Below are 15,674 nucleotides of genomic sequence, written 5' to 3'. Positions count from 1 at the left end.
GCATCCCATTGCTGCGCCCAGATGGCTGGTCTTGCAACTTGGTGGCAATGACCTGTGCCTGCTTGGGGGTCTTCCATTGATCATCCAGGTGAGCGAAGACCTGTGGCGGCTTCGCACGGTGTGGCCAACCACGCAAGTGGTGTGGTCAGAGATCCTCCCGAGGATCACGTGGAGGGACGCCATTTCCCTTAGGGCCATTCACCAGGTCAGGCGTAGAGTAAATAAGGCCCTGGGCAGGATAGTCAGGGAACTAGGTGGGGTTGTAGTGGCCCATCCCCTCATCACTGTAGATCGGCTGTGGCTTTACCGGGCCGATGGCGTTCACCTGTTAGAACAGGGGGACGCCATTTTCTTACAGGACCTGCAGCGGTCTCTGCTTGAGCTGGCGCAGCTAGAGGGGGGAGTCGGGGGGCCAAGATAGAGATCTGACCCCCGCTCCATGGCAGGTTAGGGGCGGAAAACTGGGTGGTGGTTTAGCAACTGCATGTTCTCCTTTGGGCATCTTTGGGGATGATTGACAGGTTCTCTCCAAGCTTGTGGTGGAAGCGACCTGAGCAGTTGGGGGGAACCTGTCTTTGGGTCCTGCACCTTTAAGTCCCCTGTTAGGGGTTAGCCGGCGGGACCCCCCTCATGCAAGTTCATGGCAGGGTCTCAGGTGAGGGAGGGGTCCCTCACCTGGACTATCAGGGAGCTACGCCCATAAGTTGCCCAGGAAGTTTATCTGACGTCATCTTTCCGACCCTGAAGCAATTGTTTGACCCTGCAGGTCCATTGTTTGGGTCATAGTTGGGTATGTTAATTTATGCTAATTTAGTTGAATAAATTATGCTAATTTATTATTAATTAAAATGACCCAGTTTAAATCCAGCTCTTGTGTCCGTGTCGTTACTCTGTCTCTTCTGCAAACAAAAGAAGCAATATTTGGAGAACAGATTCCTGTGCATACGAAGGACAAAGAAGCTAATCTATAAAGCAGTAGCTCACTTCCCTTATCTTTCCCTCCTCTTCCCTGGTCCAGGATCTATATTATATGTGGCAGATTCCTCAATTCATCTCTTTCTCTTTCAAAAAGCACCAATGCACAGTTGATATATTAAGATAAATGGGAGGAAAATCATTGTTATCTCATTTGACACTGGCATTTAAATGGGACATAATGTTGTGCTCATTTTAAAGCAGTACAAAAATATTTTCATATATAAATTATTTTGTGGGACCTATCATATTTGTACAAGGTGACTGTCTATTCCACAGGATTATTAATGTCATATCGATCCTGTAATACTGCCAACCCAATAGAGATGCTCATAATCTCACAAGATACAGTAAAACCCATGCAAAACCAAATTATTTATATAAATGTTGCAGTCAACTTATCAAATATAATGCTAAACATTCTCTTTATTGACTTCAATTGCCAAATCAGAGCCAGAGGAAGTAAATGTATGCATAGAGTTAATTAGTGAATATACAGTCCATTTTTGGTATCATCATTTGAAAGTAATACGCCGCCTCCGAACTGATTTAACTGTTGCTCATAAAATCATATATCACAATGTACTCCGTTGGCAACTACTTCACCTTTAACAACAACAACGCAAGAGCATGCAATAGATACAAACTAAATGTAAATCGCTCCAAATTAGACTGCAGAAAATACAATTTCAGCAATAGAGTGGCCTGGAATTCACTACCGGACTCTGTTGTTTCTTCCCCCAATCCCAAAATCTTCAACCTTACATTATCTACAATAGACTTCTCCCCTTTTCTAAGAGTGCATAAGTGCCTACCGTTCCTGTCCTAATGTCTCTTTATCTTTTCTATCTCTACTTTATACTTATATTATGTTAAACATACTACAATACAATACTATATTTGTATGATAAATAAAATAAAACAAATAAATAAATAAATAAATAAAATAATCAGAATTCAGAAAAATTTTCAAAGAACGGGAAGGCAATAATATACCGGTAATCAAATCCTTGAGTTGAATTTTATTCCTGATGACAACATAGGTAGATTCATAAAGTGGGTTTTTTTGCGGGGGTGGAGGGCTACAATCAGTGAAGGGCTACCAAACTTTTTACTACCACACTGTGGGCGTTGTTTATGCAGGACGCCCTGCATTTTCTTTCATCATCTTTCAGTGCAAATTGGATGTTCTGGGATGGAGCTCCATTTTGCTACCCCACTGCATCTCCCCCCCTCCCAGTCCGGGCAGTAGCCCACCCCTGGCTACAATATGGAAATGGTCTTGCCATTGCCTTCTAGGATTTTTTTTCAGCTAGTCTACACATGAGATCCTTCACAGACCAAGTGTTTCTAAGTGCTAAATACAAGTACGCCCTACTCCACTGTTCATGTAGACAAGATTTGTTGAAATTTTGATTTAGTTGGCCAGACTTTTCAATTCAATACAATTAGTATATTTTTCATGTATTTATTAGGTTTGTGTTTAGGAAGTTCAGAGTAGCTTTATAAATTAAATTAGAGTGGTAGATTTAGCTGGCCATCTATGGTTTGTCAACACTACTATACGAGTCTCTCATAGAAGCAGAATCTAAATTTCTGACACTGTCTCAATACTAGCCACTGATGATTATATCATACCCTATAACTAAAATCCATTTAAAAAAACTGAACTGTTCCAAGCTAAAATTAAAAAGCCAGATGAATTTGAAAAAGGGGCTATGATTAACTTGCACCACTCAGTTGAAATTAAAAACAAAGTTCTAGAAAGCTTTTGTTCATTCACTTAGATATGCAAGTACAGTATTTTAACTTTTTCCACAATTTTGAAAATTATTCAACTATCCTTCAAATAAAAAATAGCCTCCAGAAAGATGTGGATTTTTTTTCTTCCAGTTATTCAGCATCATCATGTTTGTGGGAATGATAAATAGCCATGATTCATCTGCATAACCAATAACATAGTGTCATTCATTAAAATTAACATTACCTCTATAATGTAACATAAGGCAACAATAATTCCATAGCAATTTTAATCTGAATGGAAGGAACATATTTTAGCATCATCCAGAGTTTTTTTTAATTTAAGAACTCTCTAAGTTGTCCAGTTGAAGAAACTTAACACCATTTACCTAAAAAGAAATCTACTGTACAAAGAAAGGGCGTATAGATTTAATATTACCTCCACAATAAAACATACGACAGCAACACATTCATATAACTTTCATATAATTTATTTGAATGGGAAGGAAGGGATTTGATCATTATTATTAATATTTATTATTATTATTTATTAAATTTGTATGCCGCCCCTCTCTGCAGACTCCAGAAGACTTCCCCAAATCCAGAAGACTTCCAATTGAAGAAACTTTTTAAAATGTTCATTTATCTAAGGAGGAATCGAAAGCAATGCCCATCTATCTAAGACCTTAACCTTAATTAGAATAATGAATATTTCCATTAAGTCAACATAGGCTTCTACTGATGAATTAAATTAGTTTTTAACAGTCGATTGCTTCTATACACATTGCTATCGGAGTGAAAGTATAATTTCTGAAGGAAAAAAGGATGCCACCTTCATGTTTAGATGGCATATGCATTTACGCCCAGAGTCCTTCAGGAGTTGGGCATCGTATTATTTATTTCGTATTTATTAATTGGACTTTTATGCCACCCCTCCCCAAAGAGTCAGGGTGGCTTACAACACATAATGAAACAATGTATAATGTCCCAAATCCAGTTAATTTAAATTATAATCTTATTATAATTTATAATCGAGTCTGTGGAGAGGGGCGGCATACAAATCTAAATAATAAATAAATAAATTTTTAAAAAAACCCAAACCATAAAAAGTCAGTCAGTCAGTCAGTCAAATCAATCAATCAGCATGCAATTTTAGAAAAACCATTCCCTTCACATAGCAGCAAAAGTGGGAGGATGCAAACTTAAGAGTTTGTCCCAAATAAAGCATCCCTTTTGAGAAAAATGAACAAACATGATATTAAATAAATATTAAATTCTTATTATTATTATTTTAAAAATACTCAAAAAATCACCCAATCAAGAGGGAGAAGAGGTTTTTTAGTTCAGCAGAAAGGCTTAGAAAAATTCAATTCAGTTCAATACGTTGCTCTCTTCCTCCTTCCAGCCACAGCTCTCAGTCCTGGAATTTTACCGCTTCGTCCTTTATTGGTCCTTTGTCGAAAGATTATCGGGGCCACCACAAAAAAGCAAGCTTTGTCGCCGGGAAGGGTCTGCCTTAAAAACACGGTCAGACCCTCTCGATGGCCTAGTTCCATAATTCAGAGGCGGATCCCATCCGAAGCAGCCCCATTTTTTTCGCCTCTCTCTGTGCTCAGGAAGCCCCTTCCTCCCGCCATCCCAAGGAAGGACAGAAGCAGCCGCCGACCCCAGACTCACCTTCCCAAAAGAAAGGCCGCCCCTTGAACTCCTAGAGCCGGGCAGGGGAGGGCCTTTTTTAAAAAAACTCCTACTTCAGCCCTAGCAGGTGAAGCTGGTTCCTCGAAGCCAGCGAGGGAGTGAGCGCCAGGCTTGTCTTACATCGCCGCCGGGCAGAAGAGTCACCTGAGCCGCGCGGCAAAGGCGAAGCGACGCAAGACGGCCTGACTCTGCTACCACACAGCCGCATCTGGCGAGCATCCCCAGAAAAAGCCGGGCGATGAGCAGCCGGCGGAAAATTGCAGGCGGCAGAAGCTGCTCCTCTGCGCCGGCACCACGTGACCGAGGCCGGCTTCTGCCGCCCGCCTCGTCGGCCGCCTCCTCCTCCTCCTCGCCCAAAGGCAAGGAGAAATCCGAGGCCGGTCAGCCGCCTCGCCCGGGCGCAAACCGCAGCAGGCCTGACGGGTTGTTTGGAGAGAAGGCGGTATCTGAGTTCCCTCGCCCCAATTCTCAGCTGCCTTTGTCTCTCTCCGGATCAAATCTCAACCAACAAATGCTCTGTCCTACACATTGGCAAATAGATCACCAAATACAGGCTGAATAAACAAGACCTTGCAGACAACCCTCACTCGCTAAGGACCTTGGAATACTGTACTCATATTCCAAGGCTAGTATGAAAGGCTAGTATGAAAATAAGGAACACAATACTGTATCAGTCTGTCAAATATAAATTGAGTGAGGATAGGAGCCACTCAGGAAATGGACAAAATATATAAATAAAATAAATAAATATTAAATGGCCTAAGTGTCAAAGCCCACTGCAAGGACATCGCCAAAAAGGCTTCAAGAGTTGTTAACCTAATCCTACATAGCTTCTGCTCCGGTAATCTCATACTAGCCAGAGCATACAAAACTTTTGTCAGACCAATCCTTAAATACAGCTCATCTATCTGGAACCCGAATCACATTTTGGACATAAACACTCTAGAAAATGTCCAGAAATACTTTACTAGAAGAGCCCTCCATTCCTCTACTCACAACAGAATACCCTACACAACTAGATTTACAATCCTAGGTTTAGAAAGCTTAGATCGATGTCAGCTAAAACACGACCTAAGTATAGCCCATAAAATCATCTACTACAACGTCCTTCCTGTCAACAACTACTTCAGCTTCAAACACAACAACACATGAGCACATAACAGATACAAACTTAAAGTAAACTGCACCAAACTTGACTGCAGGAAATATGACTTTCATAACCGAGTAGTTAATGTATGGAATTCACTACCTGACTCTGTAGTATCATCATCTAACCCCCAAAACTTTACCCTTAGACTATCCACTGTTGACTTTTGATTGCTAAGATATCAGTAAGAGGCGTGCATAAGTGCACCAGCATGCTTTCTGTCCCCTGTACTAATGTTTCTCTCTTATTAGTATCATGTATATAAATATTGTTATATCTTTGTATACTACCAATATGTACTTGACAAAAACAACCAAATAATAGAATAGAAAAGAAAAGAATAAAATAGAATAATAGAGCTCCACAAGAAATGATAGTTAAAAAAATAGCAATATTTTAAGAATAAAAATTGAATTAATTGGTGGTTGGCCCAGGAGACAAAATTAGGGGATTAGGTGACATTAGAGTCATGTAACATATGCCAAGGTTGTAGAAATTATAAACATAGCAATGAAACAAAAATAATAATTTGAGAAGTGGCACCGCAAGTATGAAAATAAGGAACATAATATCAGTTTGTCAAATATAAATTGAGTGCGGATAGGAGACACTCAGGGAACGGTATTAGAGGGAGGAAGAGGAAGTAGAAGGGGAAGTTAGAGGAGTGAAAAGAAGTAGAAAATATAGAGTGTTAATAGAGGATGAATGGAGGGAAGGAGAAAGGGGAGAGAAGGAGTAAGAAAGTAGGAAGGGGATGAAGTTTGAGAGAGAGGAGTGTTGGGTCAGACTGAAGAATAAGAGTTGAAAAAGGTGCAAAATAAGATATTGGCTTATGAAATATTGAAAATGTATATATATCTTATTGATATATTTTAAGGCGTACAGTGATCCCCCGCTCGTTGCGAGGGTTCCGTTCCAGGACCCCCCGCAACGAGCGGGTTTTCGCGAAGTAGCGCTGCGGAAGTAAAAACACCATCTGCGCATGTGCAGATGGTGTTTTAAACTTCCGCAGCGCTAGCGAGGAGCCGAAGATTGGGGGGCGGCGCGGCTCTTTTAAAACATCGCTGCCAACATTGGGGGCTCGCTAGTACCCCCCCGAAGGTTTGGGGGGGTGCTAGCAAGCCCCCCATGTCAGCGGCGATGTTTTAAAAGAGCCGCGCCGCCCCCAATCTTCGGCTCCTCAGCGGCGAGCGAGCAAAGCCAAGCCGGCAGCAATGTCGCCGCCGCTGCAGCAGCCAACGCGCGCTACGATCTTCCGGGCCAGCCCGGCTCAGCGGATCAAGCCCGGCTCCTCTCGGCCCAGCATCCCGGGCCAAGCGGCTGCCTTCCGTGACTGAGCCTGGCTGGCCCGGAAGATCATAGCGCGCGTTGGCTGCAGCGGCGGCGACATTGCTGCCGGCTTGGCTTCGCTCGCCGCTGCAGCCAACGCGCGCTACGATCTTCCGGGCCAGCCAGGCTCAGTCACGGAAGGCAGCTGCTTGGCCCGGGATGCTGGGCCGAAAGGAGCCGGGCTTGAAGATCGCAGCGCGCGTTGGCTGCGGTGGCGAGGGCTTGCGATGGAGGGTGGAGGAAGCGGCCATGGGAGGGCGAGCTGCCTCAGGGAGGAGGATCGGGCGGGACCAGGTGGGGGCTGGAATTTCTCCGCCAGGGCGAAGGGCGGGCGAGCGGGTGCTGGGGAGGGCTTCTCGCCCTCCCGCCAGCAAGAGGGGGAGGGAACGGCGTGGGCAGGCGAAGGGCGGGCGAGCGGCAGCGAGGAGTTTGCGTGGGCGGTGGGGAAACTCCTCGCTGATGCCAGCAAGAGGGGGAAGACCCAGGGAAGCTGCCCAGCAGCTGATCTCCCGGTTGCCATCTACGCATGCGTGCCCATAGGAAAAAAGGGCACGCATGCGTAGATGGTATTTTGACTTCCGGGTTGAAAAATCGCGAATTACCCTGTTCGCAATGGTCGGGGACGCAATAACCGGGGGATCACTGTATATGTTTTGTTATAAAATGGAATTTGTGAAGAGAAAAAATAGAATAATAGAGCTGGAAGGGATCTTGGAGGTCTTCTAGTCCAACCTCCTGCTTAGACAGGAAAGCCTACACCGCTTCAGACAAATAGTTAACAAATCTCTTATTTGAAACTTCCAGTGTTGGAGCATTTACAACCTCTGGAGGCAGGTTGTTCCATTGATTGTTTTAGGTATCAGGAAATTTCTCCTTAGTTCTAAGTTGCTTCTCTCCTTGATTAGTTTCCACCCATTGCTTCTTGTCCTACTGTCAGGGCTTTGGAGAATAGCTTGACTCTCTCCTTTGTGACAGCCTCTGAGATATTGGAACACTGCTATCATGTCACCCCTAGTCCTTTTCATCAGACTAGACATACCCAGCTCCAGCAACCATTCTTTGTATGTTTTAGCCTCCAGTCCCCTAATCATTTTGTTGCTCTTTTTTGCACTCTTTCTAGAGTCTCAACATTTTTTAAAAATTGTGGCGACCAAAACTGAATGCAATATTCCAAGTGTGGCCGTACCAAGGCATTATAAAGTGGTATTAACATTTTGTATGATCTTGATTCTATCCCTCTCTTTCTGCAGCCTAGAACTATGTTGGGTTTTTTGCTCACTGCAGCGCTCTGCTGGTTCATATTTAAGTGATTGTCCACTAGGACTCCAAGATCCCTCTCACAGTTACTGCTGTTGAACAAGGTACCACATATACTATATCTGTGCATTTTATTTTACTTGTCTAAATGTAGAACCTTACTTTTTTCATCTTTGAATTTCATTTAGTTAGATAATGTCCAAATTCAAATCTATCAAGATCCTTCTATATCTTAAGCTTATCTTCTGGAGTGTTGGCTATTCCTGCTAGCTTGGTGTTGTCTGAAAATTTGATGAGTTCTTCATCTATACGCTTATCCACATCATTGATGAATATGTTGAAGAGTACTGGCCTTAAAACAGAGCCATGGAGTACCCCACTGTATATGTCCCTCCATGTAGATGCAGTTCCATTGAGGACTACACGTTGAGTGTGGAGTACAGTGATACCTCATCTTACAAACGCCTCGTCATACAAACTTTTTGAGATACAAACCTGGAGTTTAAGATTTTTTTGCCTCTTCTTACAAACTATTTTCACCTTACAAACCCACCGCCGCCGCTGGGATGCCCCGCCTCTGGACTTCCGTTGCCAGCGAAGCACCCATTTTTGTGCTGCTGGGATTCACCTGAGGCTCCCCTCCATGGGAAATCCCACCTCAGGACTTCCGTGTTTTTGTGATGCTGCAAGGAATCCCAGCAGGGGAATCCCAGCATCGCAAAAACGGGCACTTCACTGGCAACGGAAGTCCAGAGGTGGGGTTTCACAGCGAGGGGATTCTCACTGAAATCGCAGCATTGCAAAAACACAGAGGTCCGGAGGTGGGGTTTCCTATGGAGGGGAGCCTCAGGGGAATCCCAGCAGTGCAAAAACAGGCGCTTCGGCTGGCAAAAGGGGTGAATTTTGGGCTTGCACGCATTAATCGCTTTTCCATTGATTCCTATGGGAAACATTGTTTCGTCTTACAAACTTTTCACCTTAAGAACCTCGTCCAGGAACCAATTAAGTTTGTAAGACAAGGTATCACTGTACTGGATTAAAGTGACTTGTCATTAAACATGCTGCTAACCCTGTTTGGCTAGTCTTACTAGTGCCCATCTGACATTTGCCCCTGGTGTTTATGGGTTTTCTGCTGTATTGCTCAGTGTTGGTAGACTTACACAATCTACAACAAAGGAGTACACTTTCAAGCAACTAATGAACATGACATAAATCAATAAAAACAAAGCATAGGCGCCATGTCATATTTAATAAAACAGTTAAGGTCATATAAAGCCTAGGGTTTTTTTAGAGAAGCTGAACCCAATCTGGTGGCCTCCATGTGCACTGGACTTGTAACTCCAAGACACATCATACATGAAGGGAATTCTCCATTGTAGAAGCCTGTTCAAAAATATTGAGGACTTTCATCTTCCTGAAATGTCCAATGAGCCATTGAGACTCTGAGCTATTATATGGATGAAACATCCCAAAAAGGCAGATCAGAGAAATGCAAGGTAAATAAGGCCAACCAACAGAGTTGACTTTTTCCTGTCCTGTCCTGGATTATAATTCCCATACTCAAATGAAAATACAAATTATAAAAGTGGAATTCTTCAGGCAAAATAGATGGCTTTTGGGACTATTTAACTTGCTCATATTGCATTTTAGGAATTGAATATTTGACTCATCGTGCACACAAAGTTCCATATAATTCCAAGAAATTTTATTTTATTTCAGATCTTTGGAGCTAGACTTCACAATGGTTATTGAATGATAATGAAAGACACATTAGATTATAATTACTATTATTTTCTTTGGATTATCACATTAAATCTAACCAATATCTGTGCCAAAGAGCTTATAAACGTTCAATCTTGAATCTTGGCAGAGTTAAAAATTGTACAAAGATTCACTTCAAATAAATCCAATAACTCATCAACAACTTGACCCAGAACTGGGCATATCATCTGCTCGGATTAGGATTGATTGATAGATGTGTTCAGTGAAGGGCTACCAAAATTTTTACTACCCCAATATGGGCATTGCTTCTGCAGGACACCCTGCATTTTCTTTCAACATCTTTCAGTGCAAATTGGGTGCTCTGGGGTGGAGCTCCATTTTCACTACCCCACTGTGTCCCTCCTCTCCCCGTCTGGGCAATAGCCCACCCCTGGATGTGTTGCCCATCTCCTTCCACTCTGTTGTGCAATCAATTGTGCAGACTGGGGGCACTGTTAGATTTGCTATAGCTTCTGGGTGTTCAAATGATAGCATTGTCTATTTTATATAGCAGATAACTCAACATAATCTTACACTTGAAAACTATAGTTATTGCAAGGCCTGTGAATCAAAGCCATATGTATTGTGAACTGTCATTTTTCCATTTTTTTCTAAATCCAATTGAGAATTCTAGTTCTTACCTATACAATTATAAATATTTTATGACTAGAATTTCTGAAAAACTGTTTCCACACATTTGAATCTGAATGTAATTTGGAGCCCAGTTGCATATATCAATTACTAAACTGGCTAAATTGGGATTAGTGGAAAACACCTTGTTGAAATTTCCTTCTCAGAGATGATAGATAATTAATGATAGGCAGCCCAGTTACTTCTTGGCTACATAAATTTGATCAATCAATCAATAAAATAAATCAGCATTCTCCAAAAGGACTCTTGTATCTTGGCACTTTAATTTCTCAATTCCCAGCATCAATTTCTGACAATGTGTAATTTAGCCTAGATTATTTGAAGTGTTAAATGAACAGAAAAGCAATTTTTATAACAGCTCAAACATTACAAAAGAGTTTAGAAAACAGCTTCATTAGCATCACAAATCATCTTGTTAATAAGGGCTATGAATTTTAAGTATGGCTACTAAATGCCGTAAGAAAAGTATCCTAAAATTTACTGGTGTTATACAGAGGCTACATGTTGCAGTGTTAAGAAATTATAAAGAGAATTTGCCAATCTTGATTGATCATTTATCAGTGATCTCTTTTGGCTGTACTATGTTGCATAGCAATTTGTGAGTCTAATGAAATCTTGTTTTAGCACTGAGAAAGATCTACTGTACTGTACTATCTTTGACTGTATCACTACAGGTGAAGCCAAAATAGAGCCAAAGTGTATTTAAGTTATTAAAGTGATTAGATCGGTTTAAAGGAAAAAGACAGCCATGTATCTGAAGAGATTTCCCCCCCAAAAAAATAATTATTAAAAAACCTATTATAAAGTTTTTTTATAATTCTTTTTATTATAAATTATAATTTTTAAAAAAAAACACCAAAAAACTTTAAAAGTTTTTTATCCTATATCCTATATCGAGGGCTGGCAACAGAACAGAGGGAAATGATTACTGGAAAGCAACATCGGTACATTCATTTCGCACTTAACAACCAGTGATCCGAATCTTACATGGATTCAGAATCCAACAAAAGCAAATAAGCACAGTTCGCTCTTACACACCGACCGTTCATCGGCATGCTAAAGGCAAAAGCATGCTGGAACCTGTAGTTCGCTCTATGCTTTTGGCTCCATTCTGCAAGAGGGGGAGGGCTAAGCGTAAAACAGTGTCAAACAGCTGAATGAACCCTGAGACTTGCTGGTAGTATTTTTGCAGCATTGCTGGCTTTTTGTCAATGGGACCCTAGGGCAGTGTTTCCCAACCTTGGCACCTTGAAGATATTTGGACTTCAACTCCCAGAAGGAAGGAAGGAATTCTGGGAGTTGAAGTCCAGCTGTCTTCAAGTTGCCAAGGTTGGGAAACACTGCCCTAGGGCATATAAACTGCTCAAAAAATAAATAAATAAAGGGAACGTTCAAATAACACATCCTAGATCTGAATGAATGAAGTATTCTCATTGAATATTTCATTTGCACAACTATTCCATTTGCACAACAGCATTTGAAATTGACTGTAAATCACTGTTGCTTCCTAAATGGACAGTTTGATCTCACAGAAGTTTGATTTACTTGGAGTTATATTCTGTTATTTAAGTGTGCTCTTTATTTATTTATTTTTGAGCAGTGTATAAGAAACTGAAACAAAAGAGTTGGTTCACCTTGATCAGGACCATCCTAAATCATTTTGCTACCTAAAGTAGAGCCTATTTGCTACCTAAAGTAGAGCCTATATGTCCTTCCTTTGCGGAAGGAAGGAAGGAAGGAAGGAAGGAAGGAAGGAAGGAAGGAAGGAAGGATCATGGCATTCTAAACCAGCTAACACTGTAGCTTATTAGGTAAGCCACCTCGAGTCTTCGGAGAGGGGCGGCATACAAATCTAATAAATGATTATTATTATTATTATTATTATTATTATTATTATTATTATTATTAAACTAATATTTCAAATTCCTGACTTAAAAGTGTTTCTTAACCATGACAACTTCAAAGTAAATAATCTTCAATTCCCAGAATTCCCTAGCCAGTATATTCTGGGAACTGAAGACCATCAAGCTTAAAGTTGCAAATATTGAAAACCACTGATTTAGTGTGATGTGTAAACCCAGGTGTTATCTGGCTCTGACGGAGTTGAATAAACTGACAATCAAGTGGCAATATTTAGCTGACTTGGGCCCTGGTGCGTATTTGGATGGTAGCCCACTGGAAAATCCCAGGGCTATATGTTTTTTCTAGGAGGTGGGAAAATATCTTGGAGAAGACAGGAACAAATCACTTCTCTATTACTGATGAGACCATTATATAGACATTTTCCTGGAATCATCAGGAGTCAAATGTGACTCAAAGATGACTTTACATTTTCCTTAATGGAATGCAATTGATTGTATTAAAAGTCATTTCCTTCTGATTGCTTATTACCTCCAGGATGGAAAGGATTTGTGCAATTTCTAGATTATACTTTCATCTTCTTGAGGAAATATCTGGAGACACAGATGAGGGAAGAAATATGAGGAATTGGGCAAATTCTGCAGCATTTTATAGCATATTGAAAGCTACATATAATAAGAAGGAACAGTAATTTTAAGGTAGGAGACTAGAGTAGCATCTATAGGTTCGGGGGCAGGCTACCAACCACAGTCCTACCGGAACACACTGGGAGCGCACCACTGCAAGTGCACCCGGCATGCACCCATGCCCGGCGCACAGTTTGGCTTCTGTGCATGTGCAGAAGCTAAATATTGTGCAAAGATGTGTGCATTATTTCCGGAATTTTTTGCTTCCATGCATGCTCCCCTCGCTGCACCACTCACCCTCACTCCCCCTCTGCATTGCTCACCCTTGCTCCCTCCGCCGTGCCCCTTGCCCTCACTCCCCTCGCCAGGCCCCTCGCCCCGCTTACCTGGATCACCTCCTGCAAAGGCTATGGCACAGGGAGCAGGGTGGGTGGCCCCAATTCTGGCCGCACGGCCTATTCTGTGCTCTCCCACACTGCAGGCATCTCTCCTGTGGCCCGGGAGATCAAAGTGCAGGCCACATGGCCGGAGCTGGGGCAGGACGCTTTTGCTGCTGGCCCCAGCTGCTGCTCTAGGTGTGGCAGCGAGAAATCTCCTTCTGCATGCGTGGAAGCAAAAAACCCGTTAATTTTTATCGCAATCACGCCATTGCGCATGCACAACGCATGCATATCCGACGGCAATGGAGTGAGCCTACACGCTCCATTTCCGTCAACGGAATGGCATGCCCCCCGTTCCTCCTGGGTGGGTTCTTCCCAGTTCGGACCAGATCACCCAAACCGTTAGCAACCTGCTGGTAATGTAATTTAGGCATCATAGATCAGATTCTGTCATTGCCGGTCTGTGCTTTCCACCACCTCTCTTTTTTTGGAATTTTCAGTGATTTTTTTGGTTGTTATTTGCATGGCTTCTTCTCCTCTACTATGGAAAAAGCCACCCCTCCTGCCCGCACATTAATACCCACCTATATTTCTTCATCCGAAGAACAGCTGAGTGGGTCCACAGCTGTGTTTCGGCCTGAAACCACCTTCTGAGCATGTCCAGAAGTGAAATTGCAGGAAGGGACACGCGTGTACAAGTGTGGCACCTGCATTCGTGCAACATCACGATGCGCACTGGTAGCGAAGGTAAGTGGAACCCGTGCCTGATCCATAGATATTCTTAGTTTTCCCTTAAAAAAATAATACAGTGGTACCTCTATTTAAGAACTTAATTCGTTCCGTGACCACGCTCCATTTCCGTCAACAATTTTTTCCCATAGGAATCAATGTAAAAGTAAATAATGCGTGCAAACCCATTAGGAAAGAAATAAAAGCTCAGAATTTGGGTGGGAGGAGGAGGAGGAAGAAGAGGAGGAAGAAGAGGAGGAGGACAGTCACTGCCCAGAGTGAAGGGAGCATTTCTTTTCTCTGGGCGCTGGCAGAGGTTTATTCCTTCTCCAAGCGCCCAGAGAAAGGAAAATGCTTCGTTCACTCTGGACTGCCAAAGCCTCCTTAAGCGCCACCGAAAGGCTCCTCTGGCAGTCCAGAAAAGCCCGAGGTGGCAGGATTAAAGGGGGAATGGCAGGAAACTGGCCAGGCCTTCGTGCCGCTCTCAAATTCCCTGGGAAACCTTTCCGGGCTCGGGTTCTTAAGTAGAAAATGGTTCTTAAGAAGAGGCAAAAAGATCTTGAACATCCGGTTCTTATCTAGAAAAGTTCTTAAGTAGAGGCGTTCTTAAATAGAGGTACCACTGTACTTAAGTGTTGGCATTTACTGAATGCCCTAGTAATCTCTACAGAACAGTTAAAGTGAACCCACTTACAAAATTGCCACCATTTAGAAACAAAGTAAAAAAGTTTTTAAAAAATGTAAATGTAACAAAAAGCAATAATTAAAAGAACTTAATGCTAGACCCTTTTTAGATTTGGCCCAAGAGCAGGTGGCATCTATCCAGTGGAACAAACAGGGAACCCTAAAGGCTGAAACATCTTTTTTTTAAAAAAAAATTCTGATGCTGTTGTAACTGGCTTTTAGGGTTAAGACGGGATTTATTTTACACCTGTGTCTTTTGATGATTCAGGGTTTTTTTTTGCCCCAAAACAAATTGCAATCTTTAATCTTTAATGAGTAAAGTGCCTACATGGGACATTAAAGCAGTTCAATCTCAGTGCTAATTTATCATTCTTCCTTCCTGGAACAAACAACATTCATGTCTTTGCTGTTAACTAATTAACTGTCCCCATCCTTGCATACTTAGCAACATGCTGGTTCAGTTGTGTAAGGTTAAATATTTTACCCCATTAGCTAATTACAAGAATGTGCTCTTACTCTATTTCTCCCCCCTTTTTCTGGCCTAAGATAACTGTCAGTTTTCTAGCACAACAACCATCTGTCAGTCATTTTCCAATACTGGAATGAGGGAAGTTGAGAGCACAAATCAGTCCATACCACTTTACAAAGAAAACCAAAAAGATAGCTGCCTTTGGGCCAAATAAAAGGTGATTGGAAAAGTGGAATTATATTTTTGTTGTTCCAAAACATAAAATGTTGGCTTCTAGCTGATGTGGAAATTAACCAGAAGCCATGAGCCTAATGATCATGTATTTATTCAGTTTGTATAGTAGTGTAGCTCAACAAATCACTCTTAAT

The sequence above is a fragment of the Erythrolamprus reginae genome, chromosome 3, assembly GCF_031021105.1.
Source record: "Erythrolamprus reginae isolate rEryReg1 chromosome 3, rEryReg1.hap1, whole genome shotgun sequence".
In the NCBI taxonomy this organism is placed as follows: domain Eukaryota; kingdom Metazoa; phylum Chordata; class Lepidosauria; order Squamata; family Dipsadidae; genus Erythrolamprus; species Erythrolamprus reginae.
Note: the sequence above shows the minus strand (reverse complement) of the source record.